Here is a 21903-nt window from a genome sequence, read left to right as displayed (position 1 = left end):
GGTTTTTCTCTCCTCCCCTGCTTTGTGAGAGATTCCATTGCATTGGTTTGCATGCATTTGCATTTGTACATGGTACCTAACATGGCCTCGTAGTCGGGACCCATCTTGTATTGTTTAGTTGCACTGTATACTTAAGTGCATTCCCCTAAGTTGCACTTAAGGGGGGGTGTTGGTGTAAATAATTATTCATCTTGGATATTATTACACCTTACTTAAGTTTACTTAGGAAATACATTTCATAGTAGTCTGGGTATGAGACACTTGGGTGTTTGTGCCACATTGGAATAGTGTGTGTAGGATAATTTCCACCTTTTATGGACTTATGTTGTTGTTACATTCAACATTCAGTGGGTGATCCACCTCATGTGGAATATTATATTGTTTCTCCTACCTACCCACACTTATTTCCTACCTACCCTTGTTTCTTATTGAGCCACATGTCATGTTTGTGTGCTCACATATCCATATAGCCTTGCCTATATAAGCAGGCTCATATTCATTGTATGTAATGATTGATGATCCAGTTGATCAGTATTTTTATCTCGATAGAATATAATTTATTTCTATCATCTATTTTGTTCTCTCTTATTTGTGTTTTCCATTGCCACTTGATCTTGGCAAAATCTCACATGGTATTAGAGTTGGTCCATGTCTCATAGACCTAAACCTACATGATCAAATAAGGAAGAACATAGATTGTGCCACTTGTATCCGACATCTATTGGAAGTGGCCTAAATGTAGGCTCTAGCTGAGGAGATTACCTTGGGTATGGATGCTGGTATATATGGCTATGATAGAAACTCCCTGTTGCAAAACTGTTAGACCACTGTGGAGTTATTGAGTGTCATTTTTTGTCGGTGTTTTGAAGGAAGGATAAGCGTACCGTGATAGGAAGGTGGTATAAAATGGAAGCTGAGAGGTATAAGGTTATGAGGTGTGGGTTAGGATAAGATAGGGACGTAAGTGATGAAGGATGTAATGGTGAAAGAGTAAGCTAGGATATATTAGGGGTTTGGAAGGTACGAAAGTGAATGCGGGTAGATAAAAGGATGTGAATGATGGAATGGGGTTAGGTAGGTGAAGTAAAAGTAAATGTGTATGAGGTTAAGGTTTAGGATAGGATGTAGGAAAGTGGAGGAGGTTAAGAGAGGGGATATGAAAGGTAGATGGAAGGTAATAATGATAGGAAGTGAGGTAAAGGTTATGAGGTGTGGGTTAGATAATAGGGTGTAGGAAATGGAAGGAAGGGTCATCCATGTCATAGTGCTTCAAGAGGAGCACAGTCACATGAGGGATAAGAAGATTCATTTCATGCCATAGTGTACATCCTTAAACCTTCCACCAACACCAAACTCAATACCAAACTCTTTCCCAATCTTGCTAATGGACTAACTCAACTCACTGTCAAATTGTGATAGTCAATGCAAGGTTTAGGACAGTAGTAATTAGGATCTTCTAATTATGGTGGCGCCTAGCCAACATAGGGTTATATGAGACAGGGGTAAGTTCAACAATGATGTGTATTAGATTGTCATCAATGTTTCCTATTAGTGTTACTTTGTAGCATTAACCACTTATTGTCATTTCATTATAATTAGTTTGTTATTCCTTATAAGAATTTGTAGTATTACCATAATTTTCATAACCTAAATCTGATTGTATTATGTATTCTTGAGATTATGTGTAGATATATGTGAGACCCTACCCTGACTCAGCTTGACATTTTCAATTATTTGCATATTGAGACTATTATGGATGCTTTATTTTATGCATTATGGAGTTAGAACCTATATGATTTCCATGATTTGGATCACATTGACGTATATTGATGCTTCATTTTATGCATTATGATTATGAAACTTTATATGTTGCTAGAATAGAATTACTTTGAAATGGTGAATGTCATTATTGAAATTGCAAGACTTCATTTTGATGATAAAAAAATGATTCTTATTTTATGAATGGTTCAATTTTGAGAATTATAATAATTGCTTATGTGAAATCAAATTTGAATGAATGAAATATTGAATTTTTATTGTCAAATGTATGAGTGTTTGATGTGCAATGAAATATATGTATTTAATTATGTATAATTGTGATTATTTGGAATTACTAATGTGTTAATTGAGATGCGCAGGAAAATTATCCATGTGACCATGGAATAAATATGGAGAACCAAACCTAGACAAATGTACGTTTGTTAAGCCAGGGGTTGTCTATTTGGAGAGACAACACCCCATTTGTAATGTATTTTATTTCTGAAGTGAATGATGCTTGAGTGTTAAACTTGATTTTTATGTATATGTGTAATCCTACAAGAGACAAATTCCATGTGTGATTTTTATATTGTATTTTATTGTGTCACTTGACACATGTGCTGATTAGTGTCATTGATTTTGACTTGTTTCTTGGAGGGAGTTTTGTTTCTACGAAAGCCATTCAAACAATAGAGTGTGGTCCCAAAATTGCCTTGGGTAGGGAGTCTTGGGAGTGGTCAACTCAGGTTTGACCCGTAGGTTAACTTCAGTTGGGTTTCGAAGGGGTCAAATGGACTCCTAGGGTCAGTTTTAGGGCTTTTCCAAAGGTCCAAAGGGTATACCTATGGGTTAGGGGTATTTTGAAACATGTGACTACTCCCATGTGACTGTTTAGTCACCTCAAAAAGTGGTTTTCCCAAGGTGAGCGAAAATTCAACTTAGAAGGTTCCTCCTAGGATAGACAACCTTCCCTTTTGATGTCAAACTCTCTTCCCCATTCTCTCTCACCTTTTCCCTTTCCAGTTTTAGAAATATGTAAGAGGTTGGGAAGAGCAACCAATGGGAACTCTCACCTCACCGAAGGGGTTGGGAAGTGTGTGAAAGGCCTTCTTAGGCAAGGATTAGGGACTTAGTGAGTAATCACCCACTCTCCATTGTTGGAGATTATGCAATTTTTGAAATTTAGTTGTAGGATATAATTTTGGTGAAGGGTTGGTGGAAAGTTTGTGTGGATTTGGGAAGCTCATCCCCAACTAAGTTTAACATACCTATTGGCAGATTAAGGTTGGTTTTATTTTCCTTTGTTTATGTTGTTTATGTTGTTTTTGAAAGAAAGAAAAGCTTGTATGAAGAGATGTGTATATGTAATTTGTTTTGGAGGAGAAAAATGTAAATTTTCATTTCCATGTTCTTTGTTTATGTGTTCTTGTTTTGGGAGTGTCCAAGGCCTCCTACTCTTGGGAGAGTAGGATGGTCTTGGGGTGGAAGAAGTATGACAGCCTTGGGTGAGAGGCTCTCCTTAAGGAGAGTGATCTCAAGGGTGTCCTTTGTGACCCTTGCTGCATAGCCTTGTGTATGCATTTGGGGGTCATAAGGGGAGAGAATATGGCTTTTGTGCCTTTGGGGGGGCATAAGGTGTGGAGATGAATCTTTTGTTGTATTTTGTATTGCCATGAGGTGGCTTGAGTTGTAAGTTGGCTTGCAATCTCCCCAATGGTACTTGGTCCACTTCCACCCATGCAAAGATCATCACAAGAAGTGGTGAAAGTGTAGCTTGGGATGGGAAAATGCATGTTGAGTGTTTGTCTTTGTTGTTGTGTTGTTTGCTTGTTTGTGACCCATCTAGTGCTTGGTTCTCCAAGCTCAGGGGTGGCTTCTAGTAAGCCTAGGCTGTGAGGTGAGCTCTCCATGGTCAAAGTTGTATTTTGCTGCAGGTTGCTTGGGGTGGAAAAGAAAGAATAAAGGGATTAGTTGATGTTCTAAGTTGCAGAAATAGTTCAAAAAGAATGTATTTATTTATAGCAAGAAAAAGGAAAAAGAAAGAGGGCTATTGTTGTATTTAAATTTCAAAAGAAAAAGAAGTGTATTTATTTTATGCATATTCCTATGCAAGGGAAATATTAGATGGGTTTTCAAACCCACTTGTATTATTATTTACTTTGTATTTAAATTTGCTAAAGAAATGTATTTCTCCTATTTTGGTTAGTTTTGCAAAAAGGGAAGATGAATTATATTAGCTTGTATTTGAATCCTCAAAAAAAAAAAAAAAAAAAGTTGTAGCATTTTTGTGTATTCTGCAAGTAAATTTAGTTTGTTACTACATGTTCTTGTTGGTTTATTTATGCTCCTGCAATAAAAATAAATTTGTCATTTATTTTCCCATTTAATCCAGAAAATAAATCTTATTGTAGTAGCTTATTTTATCAAAAAAAATTGCATTTAGTTTTAGTTTTATTTTGTTTACCAAAAAGGATTATGTTTTAAGATTGCTGTTAGAATGCATTATTAGTTACAAAATGCTTTAAGCAAATAAACAATATAGTGATCTCCTTTCCTCTAAACTAGGTCTAATATGCTAAGGAAATAATTAGTTTGAGTTTTGTGAATAAAAAGATAAGGGCAAAATTTAAACTCTATTTATTGACAAACTAGAAATGCGTATTATAACTAAATTGTGTTGCAAATCATTTATTAGCTTTCTGCATATTATAAAAATATATATATATATATATATATATACATATTTGCACATTAAAATACATTATCCCTGGAAACTTATATATCTCTTAAACACAATGAAATAGATATATATATATCTACATATATATTTATACACACACACACACACACACACACACACACACACACATATGTATATATATATTTATATATATATAAATATATATAAATATATCTATATATATAAATGATAAACACTTTTTTAAAAAAAAGAAGAGAAAACTTTTAAAAAAATAAAAATAAACTTAAAAAAAAAAAAAAATGTTTTGCAAGGGAAATGTGGGCCGTAGCCTTGGGCGGCAATGCCAACAGTCTGTGGGAGCCCGCAGCTGTGGGTAGTGATGTCCACAGACTGCAGGGGCCGCAACTATGGGCGGCGCCGTCCACAGGGTTGCGGAACCTACAGCTATGGGCGGTGACGTCCACAAACTGCGGAAGCCCGCGACTGTGGGCGGCGACGTCCACAGGCTGCGGGTCACCGCAGCTGTGGGTGGCACTGTCCACAGCTCGCGGTAACCCCTGCACCACCTCTCCTCCTCCACAGAGAAATAAGGAACCCCCGGCCCGACCCTGCGTATGCCGCCGTGGGAAAATATGAAACAAAAAAAAAACGCCCCTCCTATGGCCGCCGCCCAATCCTCCGACCTGCAATCACACACACACACACTCACAAGCCCTGGCCCAATTTTTGAGTTAGGGCAAAATGCTAATAGATAAAGAATGAAAAAAAAAGAAAATATGTGTGTATGTTATAACACACAAGCCCTAACCCTAGTTTCGGGTTAGGGCAAACACACATAGGTTTTAAATGAAATTATGTGTGGGGGTGGGTGTTTTAAAAAAATTAGGGATAGTCTGTGACATTGGTTGAATTCTTTTATAAGTAAATAAATAAAATAAAGAAAAGAAATCCCCCCCCTTGTTTATCTTGGAATATATTTATAAGTATATATGTATATATATATATATATTCTTATAAATATATATATGTAAGCAAATTTTATATTTATATGGAATCCAAATGGATAATTGTAAATTAGATAATGCACTTTTAAATTATTAAATAAATGTAGAAGCATTTTAATAAGAAGATTTGAAACTCCTTGGAAGGCTAAACCCTTGGGGAAATAAAATGGGGTATGTAGGGTCAAGTTGGTCCCTTTTTAAATTTTAAATTATAAGGTATTTTAATTTATGGAGATTTTACTTAATATGGTTGTTAAATTTAATAATTAGGACAATTTATTTAGACCCTAGGTAATTAAAGAACTATAAGAGATTATTGGACAATTAATTTTAGAGATTATATATTAAGTTTGAGATTAATTGCTAAGGAGTCTAATTATTTATTAATGGAAGATTAGTGATAACTCTTTTGGAGAAATATTAGCTCGCTGATAACTTAGATAATTTTATCACAAAATTAATTTAGTTGTGTTGATTCACTCAAAACATAGTTAAGACTAAACTAGTTTTGCATTATTTTAATTAAGTTAGTCGTTCTAAGTTAAGTATTTAAAAAAAAAAAATTATTCCGTTTGTGCCCAAAAGTTTGGGCATGACATTTTGGTATCAGAGCAAGGTTACCAACACTAGGAACCTTACTCCATTACGTTTCGCTATAATTATTTAATTAATTTAAATTATATTTATTTTTAAATTAGCTAAAATATTTTCTCCAAAAATATTTATTTATTTCATTTTATTTTATTTTCTTAAAAAGGATGCCTCCAACTACACGACAAACTCGCAAACGTGGTAGAGGCCCTAGGCGTGAACACTTGACACACGAAGAGGTCATTAGGGAGGAATCAGTTCCGGAAGTGAACCCAGAAGCCCCTCCTGAATGATCAGTTGACCCAAACCGAGACATCTTAGTAGCTCTACAGAACCTGATTAGCATAGTTCAAGATAGGCTTCCGATAGTAGATCAAAATGTTGAGAACCAGGACTCAGGAAGTCGTAGAATAGTAGAACAAGAATGGAGTAGGAGTCCACCTCCTAATCCCGTAGAAAGTCAGGCTGGGCATGAGCCCGAGTCCGTTCACCTACCAGCACCACCTCCAGTCGTAGCACTAGTGTATATTGAGAGGGCACATCAGGATCCAGGGGATCTAATCAGAGAGGTTATGCATCTTCAGCCACCATCTTTTGGGGGATCTACCAATGGGGTAGAAGCAAAGGCATGGCTTTTGAGCCTAGATAGGTGCTTTTCATTGCGCTCTTATGAGACCAATCTAAAAGCACACACAATGGTTCATCTATTGTGAGGAACAGCCTCCACATGGTGGAGACAGGAAGAATATAAGTGTGGCTTAGAGATAGAAACCCTCACTTGGGAGATTTTCACAGAAAGATTTAGGGAGAGGTACTTATCAGAGCATTTCAGACAGCGTAGGGTGGATGAGTTTCATGACCTCCAACAAAAGGGTCTTTCAGTGACCTAGTAAAAGAACAAGTTCTTTGAACTCTTACCATACGTAGAGTACCTGAAAGACGAGAAGCTTCTCGTCAACCATTTTATGAAAGGATTGAATTTCGGCATAGTAGGACCAGTGAGGATGGCCACTCCAGGGAGCCTTCAGGTTGCCGTGGGGAAGGCTTTGATAGCCGAGGAGATTCAGGTCAGACCCCAAGACTCGAGGGATCGATTCCAGAACCGTAACCCTACACCACAAACTTATGGGTTTTAGAAACCCCATTGGAAAGGTAACAATAGACACACATCGGGGTTCTCCAAACCCCCTCCTCCATAGCAGTCACAGCAAAACCAGAGGCAAAGGCCTCCGCAGAGTTAGCAAGGTGCGAAGCCCAAGCAGTGGTAGTCACAGGGTCAGAGGCAAGATCAGAGATGTCAGGCTCCTTATACCCCTCTGGCGAGGACTCAGCAGTCCTCCAGAGGTGGGTATATTGGTTCTAGTAGGATAGGGGGACAGTCTTTCTCCAGACCACAAGGAGTGCAATTTCAGGCATGTGGCACTTGCTTCACATGTGGAGCCATGGGACACATGGTGAGAGAGTGTCCTCAGGGTCAGATGGCAGGAAATCAGAGGATGGTAGCATCAGAGCTGACAGTTGGGGATATGGGCAAGTCCCATAGGGTCTTTGCAGCAATTGATAATTGCCAGGCAGAGCATCAGGCCATGGTTATTGAGGTAGCAGGTATGATCAGGGGTAGTAGTGTATCTATATTATTTGATTCAGGAGCTATTGACTCTTTTATATCTCCATTGGTTGTGGAGCGTTGCGGGCTAGTGGAAATTAGACAAGAGGTTAGTTGGGAAGTGGAATTAGCTTCAGGGGCTAGAGTGTCAGTGGAAACAGAGGTTAGGGGTTGTCAGCTTCAGATTGGTAATACCACCACCTTAGTAGACCTTAGAGTTACAGCACTCAGATCATATGGCATCGTACTTGGCATGGATTGGCTTTATGCCCATAGAGCCAAGATGGATTGTCGCCTGAAAAGGATTGAGTGTGAGGATGATCATGGTTCTCCCATAGTGATCACTAGAATTCAGAGACCCGTGTCTCTTCGTATGATCTCCGCCATGTAGCTTAAGTGGAGCATACAAAAGGGATGTCAGTTATTTGCCATCACCATTAGTGATAGAGAAGAAGAGGAAAAGGAACCATCTATTGATGACCATCCTATCCTTAAGGGATTTTTAGATGTATTTCCTTCAGAGTTACTCGGTATGCCACCCCATAGAGAGATTGATTTTCATATAGACCTTATTCCAAGAGCCGAACGAGTTTCAAGAGCACCGTATAGGATGACCACAAATGAGCTTAATGAGCTCAAGATGTAGCTTGAGGAACTCCTAGAGAAGGGCCACATTCACCCTAATGTATCCCCTTGGGGTGCACCAGTCATCTTCATGAAGAAGAAGGATGGATCTCTTCGATTATGCATGGATTACCATTAGTTGAACAAAGTAACCATCAAGAACCAGTATCCATTGCCCAGGATCGACGATTTATTTGACCAACTTCAGGGGGCCAAAGTATTTTCCAAGATTGATCTAAAGTCAGGGTACCATCAGTTGAGGATAGTGGATAGTGATATCCACAAGACCGCATTTCACACTAGATACAACCACTATGAGTTCACCGTGGTCCCATTCGATCTTACGAATGCCCCAGCAGTTTTCATGAGTCTCATGAATGGAGTATTATGCACATTCCTTGACCATTTTGTGATTGTATTTCTTGATGACATATTGATATATTCTAGGAATGAGGAGGAGCATGAGGAGCACCTGAGATAGGTTTTGCAGTGTTTGAGGGATAATCAGTTGTATGGTAGTTTGTCGAAGTGTGCTTTCTTTAGAACAGAAGTCAAGTACCTCGGTCATGTTATATCTGGTGATGGGATCTCAGTAGACCCATCGAAGATCAGAGCCATTATAGATTGGTCAGTGCCTACTAATGTGACAGAGGTCAGGATCTTCATGGGCTTAGCAGGTTATTATCAATGTTTTGTTGAGGGATTCTCTAGAGTCGCTCATCCTATTACTTCTCTTCAGCACAAAGGGAAGAAATTTGAGTGGATAGAGAAGTGCGAGAAGGCCTTTCAGGAACTTGAAAAGGCACTTACTACCGCACCTATCCTTGTAGTACCAGATCCTTCAGCTGATTTCATGGTTTGCACAGATGCTTCCCTAGAGGGTTTAGGAGCAGTCCTTATGCAGAGTGGTAGAGCTATAGCTTTTGAGTCGAGGAAACTCAAGACTCATGAGCTTAATTACCCTACTCATGACCTTGAGCTTGCAGCAGTAGTGCATGCACTTGTGAGGTGGAGACACTTCCTTTTGGGTCATCATTTTGAGTTGCACTCAGACCATCAGAGCCTTCAGTACATATTCACTCAGCCGAATCTTAATGCACGTCAGAGGAGATGGATGGAGTTCTTGTGCGAGTATGATTTTGACATTCACTACATCAAAGGGAAGGAAAACGTAATTGCAGATGCTTTGAGTAGGAGACGTCACGAGGTATACACCATATCTATGAGCATGGATTTGAGAGATCGGATCATGCAGCAATTGCCAGAGGACGGATGGTATTTGGAGGTTTGTCAGGCTATACGATCTCAGGAAACTTTAGAAGGAAAATATGTGGATTATTGCTTAGAGTCCAATGGTTTATTACATCATAGAGGGTGCATCTATGTACCTTCTTCTGGGGAGATTGTGGGAGTTCATTATCACAGAGGCTCATAGAGCTCCTTATATAGCACATCCCGAGGTTAAGAAGATGCATGCAGACTTGAGGGAATTATACCATTGGCTAGGAATGCGACAGCTTATTGTCAAGTTGGTAGCCCAATGCCTTGAGTGTCAGAGAGTCAAGGCAAAGCACCGCCATCCAGGTGGGTTGCTCCAATCTCATGCTATACCAGAGTGGAAGTGGGATACTATATCCATGGATTTCATCATTGGTCTCTCTATTTCATCTCATCGCCATGGTGCCATCTTGGTGACAGTTGACAAGTTGACCAAAGTAGCCCACTTTTCACCAGTTCATACCACCTTCACAGCACTAGCAGTAGCACAGGTGTTTTTGCAAGACATTGTCAAACTTCATGGCATTCCACACAAGATCATTTCCGATAGGGACTCCCTCTTCACATCTTCCTTTTGGAAGGCATTACAAGCAGCTATGGGTACCAAGCTCAATTTCAGTTCAGCCTATCATCCAGAAATGGATGGCCAGACAGAGAGAGTTAATCAGGTGTTAGAGGATATGCTTTCCATGTATGTCATGGATCACTAGACCAGATGGGAAGAGTACCTTCCCTTAGTAGAGTTTTCCTATAACAATGAGCATCACACGTCCTTGGGGATGCCACCTTATCAGGCATTATATGGCAGACCTTATAGGACACCGTTGAGTTGGGATCGCATAGAGGACAGAGTTGCTATTGGTCCTGAGATAGTATGAGATATGGAGCAGCAAGTGGATTTGATTAAGTAGCATCTTAGAGAGGCACAGGATAGACAGAAGAAATATGCAGATGCAAAGAGGATAGATCGTAGCTACTTGGTTGGAGATAGAGTCTTCTTGAGAGTGAGACCGCATAAGAGTCCAATCCGTTATGCAAAGGGTTCCAAGCTTGCACCTCGATTTGTAGGACCATTTGAGATCCTTGAGAGGATAGGACTAGTTGCCTACCATTTAGCATTGCCACCTAGCCTATCACGCATCCACGATGTGTTTCATGTTTTATTTTTGAGGAAGTATATCTATGATGAGTCTCATATTCTAGATTGGGATGCCTTGCAGGTGGAGTCGGATGGGCAGCTAGCTTTGGAGCCCATTTGCATTTTGGCATGCTGGACGTTGGGCCTTCGAGGTCAAGAGTTGGACTAGGTTAGGGTCCAGTGGGATTGCTACGATGAGGTCACAACCTCATGGGAGGATGCAGCACGTATGAGATCACAGTACCCCCACCTTTTTGATGAACTCCAGGAGGAAGTTCATGCCTAGAGGGGGAGGGTGTGAGGCCCTACCCCGACTTAGCTTCACATTTTCAGTTATTTGCATATTGAGACTATTATGGATGCTTTATTTTATGCATTATGGAGTTAGAACCTATATGATTTCCATGATTTGGATCACATTGACGTATATTGATGCTTCATTTTATGCATTATGATTATGAAACTTTATATGTTGCTAGAATAGAATTACCTTGAAATGGTGAATTTCATTATTGGAATTGCAGGACTTCATTTTGATGATAGAAAAATGATGCTTATTTTATGAATGGTTCAATTTTGAGAATTATGATAATTGCTTATGTGAAATCAAATTTGAATGAATGAGATATTGAATTTTTATTATCAAATGTATGAGTGTTTGATGTGCAATGAAATCTATGTATTTAATTATGTATAATTGTGATTATTTGGAATTACTAATGTGTTAATTGAGATGCGCAGGAAAATTATCCATGTGACCATGGAATAAATATGGAGAACCAAACCTAGACCAATGTACGTTTGTTAAGCCAGGGGTTGTCTATTTGGAGAGACAACACCCCATTTGTAATGTATTTTATTTCTGAAGTGAATGATGCTTGAGTGTTAAAATTGATTTTTATGTATATGTGTAATCCTACAAGAGACAAATTCCATGTGTGATTTTTATATTGTATTTTAATGTGTCACTTGACACATGTGCTAATTAGTGTCATTGATTTTGACTTGTCTCTTGGAGGGAGTTTTGTTTCTACCAAAGCCATTCAAACAATAGAGTGTGGTCCAAAAATTGCCTTGGGTAGGGCGTCTTGGGAGTGGTCAACTTAGGTTTGACCCGTAGGTTAACTTCAGTTGGGTTTCTAAGGGGTCAAATGGACTCCTAGGGTCAGTTTTAGGGCTTTTCGAAAGGTCCAAAGGGTATACCTATGGGTTAGGGGTATTTTGAAACATGTGGCTACTCCCATGTGACTGTTTAGTCACCTCAAAAAGTGGTTTTCCCAAGGTGAGCGAAAATTCAACTTAGAAGGTTCCTCCTAGGATAGACAACCTTCCCTTTTGATGTCAAACTCTCTTCCCCATTCTCTCTCACCTTTTCCATTTCTAGTTTTAGTAATATGTAAGAGGTTGGGAAGAGCAACCAATGGGAACTCTCACATCACCAAAGGAGTTCAGAAGTGTGTGAGAGGCCTTCTTAGGCAAGGATTAGGGACTTAGTGAGTAATCACCCACTCTTCATTGTTGGAGATTATGCAATTTTTGAAATTTAGTTCTAGGATAGAATTTTGGTGAAGGGTTGGTGGAAAGTTTGTGTGGATTTGGGCAGCTCATCCCCAACTAAGTTTAACATACCTATTGGCAAATTAAGGTTGGTTTTATTTTCCTTTGTTTATGTTGTTTATGTTGTTTTGGAAAGAAAGAAAAGCTTGTATGAAGAGATGTGTATATGTAATTTGTTTTGTAGGAGAAAAATGTAAATTTTCATTTCCATGTTCTTTGTTTATGTGTTCTTGTTTTGGGAGTGTCCAAGGCCTCCTACTCTTGGGAGGGTAGGATGGTCTTAGGGTGGAAGAAGTATGACAACCTTGGGTGTGAGGCTCTCCTTAAGGAGAGTGATCTCAAGGGTGTCCTTTGTGACCCTTGCTGCATAGCCTTGTGTATGCATTTGGAGGTCATAAGGGGAGAGAATATGGCTTTTGTGCCTTTGGGGGGGCATAAGGTGTGGAGATGAATCTTTTGTTGTATTTTGTATTTCCATGAGGTGGCTTGAGTTGTAATTTGGCTTGCAATCTCCCCAATGGTACTTGGTCCACATCCACCCATGGAAAGATCATCACAAGAAGTGGTGAAAGTTTAGCTTGGGATGGGAAAATACATGTTGAGTGTTTGTCTTTGTTGTTGTGTTGTTTTCTTGTTTGTGACCCATCTAGTGCTTGGTTCTCCAAGCTCGGGGGTGGCTTCTAGTAAGCCTAGGCTGGGAGGTGAGCTCTCCATGGTCAAAGTTGTATTTTGTTGCAGGTTGCTTGGGGTGGAAAAGAAAGAATAAAGGGATTAGTTGTTGTTCTAAGTTGTAGAAATAGTTCCAAAAGAATGTATTTATTTATAGGAAGAAAAAGGAAAAAGAAAGAGAGCTATTGTTGTATTTAAATTTCAAAAGAAAAAGAAATGTATTTATTTTATGCATATTCCTATGGAAGGGAAATATTAGATGGGTTTTGAAACCCACTTGTATTATTATTTACTTTGTATTTAAATTTGCTAAAGAAATGTATTTCTCCTATTTTGGTTAGTTTTGCAAAAAGGGAAGATGAATTATATTAGCTTTTATTTGAATCCTCAAAGAAAAAAAGAAATAAAGTTGTAGCATTTTTGTGTATTCTGCAAGTAAATGTAGTTTGTTACTACATGTTCTTGTAGGTTTATTTATGCTGCTGCAATAAAAATAAATTTGTCATTTATTTTTGCATTTAATGCAGAAAATAAATCTTATTGTAGTAGCTTATTTTATCAAAAAAAATTTCATTTAGTTTTAGTTTTATTTTGTTTACCGAAAAGGATTATGTTTTAAGATTGCTGTTAGAATGCATTATTAGTTATTGAATGCTTTAAGCAAATAAACAATACAGTGATCTCCTTTCCTCTAAACTAGGTCTAATATGCTAAGGAAATAATTAGTTTGAGTTTTGTGAATAAAAAGATAAGGGCAAAATTTAAAGTCTATTTATTGACAAACTAGAAATGTGTATTGTAACTAAATTATGCTGCAAATCATTTATTAGCTTTCTGCATATTATAAAAAAAATATATATATATATATATGTGTGTGTGTGTGTAAATATATATATATATATGTAAATATATATATACATATTTGCACATTAAAATACATTAACCCTAGAAACTTATATATCTCTTAAACACAATGAAATAGATATATATATCTACATATATATTTATATATACATATATATTTATATATATTTATATATATTTATACATATATAAATATATATATATATATATATATATAAATGATAAACACTTTTTTTTTAAAAAAAAGAGAAAACTTTTTAAAAAATAAAAATAAACTTAAAAAAAAAAAATGTTTTGCAAGGGAAATGTGGGCCGCAGCCTTGGGCAGCGACACCCACAGTCTACGGGAGTCTGCAGCTGTGGGCGGCGATGTCCATAGACTGCGTGGGCCATAGCTGTGGGCGGTGCCATCCACAAGGCTGCGGAACCCGCAGCTATGGGCAGCGATGTCCACAGACTGCAGAAGCCCGCAGCTGTGGGCGGTGATGTCCACAGGCTGCGAGTCACCGTAGCTATGGGTGGCCCTGTCTACAGCTCGCGGTAACCCCCACACTACCTCTCCTCCTCCACAGAGAAATAAGGAACCCTCAGCCCGGCCCTGTGCGCGCCACCGTGGGAAAATATGAAACAAAAAAAAACGCCTCTCCTATGGCCGCCGCCCAATCCTCCGACCTACATTCACACACACACACACTCACTCACAAGCCCTAACCCAATTTTTAGGTTAGGGCAAAATGCTAATAGATAAAGAATGAAAATAAAATAAAATATGCGTGTATGTTATAACACACGTTTCGGGTTAGGGCAAACACACATAGGTTTTAAATGAAATTATGTGTGGGGTGGGTGTTTTAAAAAAATTAGGCATAGTCTGTGACATTGGTTGAATTCTTTTATAAGTAAATAAATAAAATAAAGAAAAGAAATCCCCCCCCTTGTTTATCTTGGAATATATTTATAAGTATATATGTATATATATATATATATATTCTTATAAATATATATATGTAAGCAAATTTTATATTTATATGGAATCCAAATGGATAATTGTAAATTAGATAATGCATTTTTAAATTATTAAATAAATGTAGAAGCATTTTAATAAGAAGATTTGAAACTCCTTGGAAGGCTAAACCCTTGGGGAAATAAAATGGGGTATGTAGGGTCAAGTTGGTCCCTTTTTAAATTTTAAATTATAAGGTATTTTAATTTATGGAGATTTTACTTAATATGGTTGTTAAATTTAATAACTAGGACAATTTATTTAGACCCTAGGTAATTAAAGAACTATAAGAGATTATTGGACAATTAATTTTAGATATTATATATTAAGTTTGAGATTAATTGCTAAGCAGTCTAATTATTTATTAATGGAAGATTAGTGATAACTCTTTTGGAGAAATATTAGCTTGCTGATAACTTAGATAATTTTATCACCAAATTAATTTAGTTGTGTTGATTCACTCAAAACATAGTTAAGACTAAACTAGTTTTGCATTATTTTAATTAAGTTAGTTGTTCTAAGTTAAGTATTTTTAAAAAAAAAATTATTCCGTTTGTGCCCAAAAGTTTGGGCATGACAATATATATATATATATATATATATATATATATATATATATATATATATATATATATATATATATATATATATATATATATATATATATATATTATAGGTTATGTTTGGCAGTAACGTTATGTTATTCTAATGCTGTTTTAATAAATAGATAAAATTTACCTTCTTAACTTAATATGATATTAATTGTCATTGACTTGATTAAGAACATCTTAATTTATATTCAATTATGCACAAATCTGAATTTAAATATGTATATCATATTGGCTGATATATACTCTAATGCTAACTCAAGAAATTCATTCTTATACGTACCTAACGCTAAACTTACCCCTGTCTTTATCCCTACTTGTAGACTATCATCATTCATCTTGTATATGCTCTCTAAACTTGGGCATTAAGGTTGTCCTATGCATTATCACATGACTATTTTTTGTTGTTCTTAGGGTTGCCTATTTCTCTAAACATGATTAGTATTTTTTACTATGTTGACTACCACCTTTAATGGACTTCCAACATGAAGACTTATTACTATTACCCTCTTTGACTGTCACAAGATGACTAAAATGTTTGCATAGATCTAGGACTAGTAAGATCCTTATATAGTTACTAGGAGTCATGTCAGAGACACATAAAATTATGATACCCAAGTTAGTAAGATCCTCTAATACTTAGTCATAGACCGCATTCTAACAACAAATAGAAGGTCATATCTTGGTAACCTAACTAGTCCATGAGTAGTAGCTCAAAATTTTATCAAATCTAGGTTACGTTAGGAGCCCCAAGAACCTATAATGTGTCTTATAATGGGTGTTGAAAATAATCTATACTCAAGCCAACAATGGAATGGTAAGAAAGGGGGCAGTACCTCAATGGTAGAGAAATTTATGAACAAATAGAATGTCTTAAGTTGGATTCCTAGCTATTTTATGAGTATTAGCTTAACATTTTCATGCGTAAATAAAATCTACTCCCACTACCATAGATCCAACTTCCACCATTTCTCCTTCCACAACCTCTAGTCACCTTCATGTACCAAAGCCACTAGTGCCACACCTTTAGTACTTACATCCTTCACTTATCATCCACCATATGGCTTATTTATCAACTTTATTTCTTCATGTAAAATCCATATGCACAAGATGGGATGACAATTGGTAGATTTAAAAGCCATATTCCACAACCTTTGCTAAAATTCTTTCTGCCAGTGCCAAAATGTGAGGTTTGTAATAGGATGCGACATCCATCAAAGCATAATAAAGATGAGATTTCTAACAAGATGGCAGATCAAACAATGTAGGAAATCATCAATTAAAAATAAATACAAGATTTCAGCTTATAGAGTTAACTTCATTTTGTCTTTTTGTGGCATTGAATTTCATAGTGTTTTCAAGAAGATATCATAGTTTTTCCAAAAAATGTCAAAACCCTACCTAGTGTTTACCGAGAGGAGTAAATAATGTATAGTTTGGTCTCCCATGCATATAAATTCACCCAAATGTTTGAGAAGGCCTTTGTTCATGCTATGTATCATATTATGATGTTTGTAGGGCTCCAAATTAGATTTGGTATGTGTTTGGGCATGAGGACAATCTGATATCTCTATGTATCAGACTGGGAAAAGGTGGTAAGAGTGAAGAATTTGGTGGGAAGACCAAGAGATTGGTATTTTGAAGTGGTTGATGATAGAGAGAGGGGTGAGGTGACCCTATGAAACCTTCGGAAGGGTTTGTGGATCAAAACCAAATGAAATAGATTAAGTTTCTATGACTTCCTAAGGGTATTGATTGTCACAGTCATAGTTTTACTAGTGATATTGTTTTTGTTTTGACAGAGTTGTGTTTGTAAACCCAAGTGTGGACATGTAATGGAGTCATGAGATGTCTTAAGATTACATCAACATATTTCAAACTTTTTATAGACTGACTGACATGTCAAAGGCAACCAAGGCAAGACAAGAAAAGCATGGGCAACACAAACTCAGCTCTAGTGGTTATATGAAACTTGCTACACGAATTGTAAGTATCTCATGTAATATTGCATCAAAATATTAATAAATTTTAAACATTTTTTTTTATCAAACAATGCAAGAAAAATTCACGATACCAAGCAAAAATACAAGGCTCTGAATTCAATAGAGCACCCACAGAAGATGACAAAAGAATTGCCTACCAGCAAGGCTATACAGTCATGGCTGATTGGCTACAAGAATTGAGTGGGCATACACAATATTCAAGTGCATCCGTCACATAGGTAGATATGCTAAATGGAAATTGTCTCAAATTGAATACTTTACCAATAATCTAATTGATGTTGAGTTCCAACATAAAGTGACTATATTTGTTTTAAATAAGAAAGCAATGATAATAGTGTGCATGACATTGGAATGCAGCATGCTAATCATGAAACACCACCTGCACATGAAGGTCCGTATGTGCATCCCAGGAGTGGAGGTATTCATTTGCTATTCAAATTTATTTATGTAGTTATTAATACAATTAAACATCTTAATTTGTAATTAGAGTAGTAATTAATGTAACCTTTTTTGTTAATATTTTAGAGCATGTACTCAGTGGTGACCAAGTGGAGCATGATTTGGGTACACAACATCAGGAATGGGATGTTCTCCACTTAGGTAAAGAGGACCACTATTATTCCTTTAAACAAATATAATTGCAATTTGTGTTCAGCATTAATGTAACCTTTAGTATTTCAACTCTAGATGATCTAGAGGGTTTTCAACATGTTGAGGTTGAGGCTAGACAAAATGATGTGGCCCCATCAGGTAAAGAGCGAAACAGTTATGTTCTCTAAATTAATGAAATACTTGTAACAATAATAAAAAAAAATTTGAATTTAACCCATTTCTTCGTTATTGCAGAGGACCCCCCTTCTCTTCAGTGTCCTCGTCCTCAGTATAGGACTAGGCATACATCAAGATCACGAGCAGAGGGCGGAACAACTGCAGAGGGGGGAAATGATGAAGAAATCCATGTTCCACTTAATCTTTTCATAGCTTCAAAGAAAAAAGAAAAAAAGAAATGATTGTAATCTACCTTATTTGATAATGACTGATTTTTATGTGTTAGTGAATGTAATTATGTGCTAATTAATGGTTATGGATGATATGTGCTAATTAATATTGATGAATGTTGTGTGTTAATTAATGTCAATCAATGTTATGTGTTAATGAACATTATGTGATATTAATGAATGGATTTTATATTTTATTAATGGTAGAAAGAATGAATGAATGAATGTTATAAGATGTTAATGTGGAATTTAGAGTGATGTTAGGGGGGGAGGGGCTAAATGAGCTTCCACCTTCACGTGGTTGGCCCTATTAAGTAGAGATTATTAAACTATTCTTGAAACCAAGTGAAGCTCAACAAGATAACACACTTTTCAATATTTCATTATGTTGCATAGTTAATCTTATTGAATAATGTATATTGAATCTTAATTGCAAGGTCCAATAGAACCAACACGAACAACAACACCACAAGTTGTTGGGTATAATGAAGTCCCATATTGTCCTGTATGTACACTAACAATATGAGTTTCTTCTAGTGTTGATATCCATGGAGAGACTACAAAAGTTATGAATATACCTCATCCTTGTAGGTTTTTTTATTACTTGTCATTTTCTTTAGCATTTTGTTACTTCATGAATGAGATGTTTTTAGATGTCTATTCCATGAATACCTCTCTATCGTATGCTTCATGATCTCGCTTTTGATTCAACTCTTTATATGTCCTAAAATTGTATGAGCCTAATAGCTTCTACTCTTGTTGATAGTTTGGTGGCTCTGAATAATGGCTCCTTTGAAGAAGCGTGATCCTTGTAATTTTGGCCTTCCTTATAATTTTGGCCTTCCATGATGTGAAAAAGAGGTTATGTTATGAATAATGGTCCAGATGATTTAGTTATTTCTTATTATGTTGAGTATGAGTAAATTTGGTCTTCCTTGGCTATGGTCACTATTTTGTACTAATTATTATCATTTAGTGTGATTTGAGTATGGACTTCAAGTAATCATGAGGGTGGAAATAATATTCAATTGTTAGGGGGTACATGGCCTTGACCAAGGGATGAAAGTATCGGGAAAGCACAAGTGATTCATGTGTAGATCAATGTATCATTCACCTATTAATTCTTAGTAACATTCTTAAATAAAAAAGAAAAGAGGTATGTTGAGTGCATATATACATTTTATGTTGCAATGATATATGTAAGATATCAAACATGTAACTTAGATTGATTTGCAATTTCATTCATAAATATTAGATCTTCCTTGTGGATTTTTGAATGCATAGTGTCTCATTGATTTCAATATCTTAATTGCAAGTACTCTTTTCAGAATGAAACTCCACTCATTGAGGTCTCTTACTAAATGCAAGTCAGTTATTCTATCAATAATGATACATTTTGCATGCATTTTATGGGGAAATCTTATTAATAGCTATGGTTGGGTTGTTAATTGTTTTGTGAAAATATATACAAGTAGATTGGGACATTAGAGTTATAAACACCGTAAATTATGTTTGAGATCATTGTCCTAATTGTAACAGTCAACCACCATTGGCCCAAGGCCACACCAACACCGTTGTGACACCATGGTTTGTGCTTACTAGTGTAAGGGCTACTCTTAGGACATTTCATTACCATTACATATACACACCTAGTGGTGTTTCCAAACACAACTTGTTTGAGTAGGCAGTATCACTGGTAAACTTTTGATTGTCACAATTGTACCCTTAGGACAGTCATTAATATTTTGTCTATGGCACCTTTTTATGGCTTCTAAATTCTTCTATGGGGTGTGCAGGGGTCCCAAACATCTCTTCCAACATTCCATCCAAGGCACTTCACTCTCACCTATCTTATATTCCACTTTCTCTATGCTGCTATCCCAGATGTCTGATACATGTTGTTAACATTTCTTTGATAACTCCAAATTCATATCTAAGCTCATCCTAAGGTAACATGTTCATAGTCAATCAATAATCTTTCTCTATGTGATTTCAAGTAATATATTGATCTATATAGTTAATTTTGTGATTGATTTGAGGGATACACCCATTGTCAAACCTTAAGAAAATTTTGTTCCATATCCTAGATTTATTTTATTTTAAATCCGAGTGAGTAATTTTCAATAGTAATAAAGTGGTATATATCCTTATATTTCAATGACAAAAGATCAGTTATTTGAATAAATACATATAAACATAAAACATATTTTTCAAATCTTATCTATTACAATTAAATATATATAATGATACCATATTATACATATCCCCATTTATATAATGAACAATAAAGACTTCTTTACAATATTATATATTCATTATAGCTGATAATGCTTACCAAAAAAAGGAAAGGTAAGAGTTTATGTGTTGAACCATTCTTAAATAGATATGGTTGCAAATTGCTTTGATATATTATGTATAGCAAATTGCTATAATCGATTTTTTGTGCTATACTCTTGGATCCAATACTCATGATTTTGAATTTTAGATAGCATGCCTCAATAGATTACTTTGGAGTATAGGTGTAGATTCATTGTGGTTTATGCTAAAAGAATTCAAACAGTTGTATATAGTTTATGGGTAACTTCACCTAAGAAACTCATGTCTCATCTCAATTATGTTGGATTACATTGTCAATTTGAAGATTTGGTCAAGTTTGAGGTAGGAACTCAAATTCCTCCTTTGTTTTTCAATTGAATTGATTTTAGTTTGTTGCAAATGAATTGTTGAGTGAAATAAAGTATTCTTCCAATTTAAATCTCTCCATTTGAATGATTATATGATTTGTATGAACCAAATTTGGAAATTATGAGTATATATGAGGTTATGTTGTTCAATTCTATTTGGGATGTTGAAATGACAAATCGAGGGAGTATTGTATTGTTGAGTTGATTAGAATCAAAAGGCTAATCTTGCATTTTCATTTTATGCACTTTGAAATTTTAGGATTTTTGAGGTCCATCAGTTAAGGGTGTTTGTCTTGGTCCCATAGACTATTTAGTCTTGTGGACATCATTAAAATATTTCATTCATTCATTCAGCAATGGTGATTGACCTCATGATTGGTTTTTGGTCCAAACTTGGGAATTATTGAAAAGTGGTATTTGATGATTTTGATACTCTATTATGGAATCATGATAACATATATGTGAATTTTGATAAGGGATCAATTGGGATCCATTCTCTTGGTGTTGTGCCCAATTGAGTATGTCTTGCTTATGTATGAAAATGGCTTTTTGCAACTAAGAAAATTTGATGTATTTGAGATGTCTTTCATTTAGATATGGAATGAGCTTAGTCCTAGAGTAAGACTAGGGAGTGGCTCCCACTCGTGTCCCTCGTATGAAAGTGGTATGCTTTGCATTTGTGTTTGGGGAGTTTTGTAATCAAGTGATAACATAACAATAGACTTGGGTTAAAAAAAATAACAAGAAAATTGGTTCCTTGAGCACGCCTTGAGGGCTATCACAACACCAAGGGTGTTTTGGAAAGGCATGCTCACAC

The sequence above is a fragment of the Cryptomeria japonica genome, chromosome 1 (genome assembly GCF_030272615.1).
Source record: "Cryptomeria japonica chromosome 1, Sugi_1.0, whole genome shotgun sequence".
NCBI lineage: Eukaryota > Viridiplantae > Streptophyta > Pinopsida > Cupressales > Cupressaceae > Cryptomeria > Cryptomeria japonica.
This window is presented reverse-complemented; position numbering follows the sequence as displayed.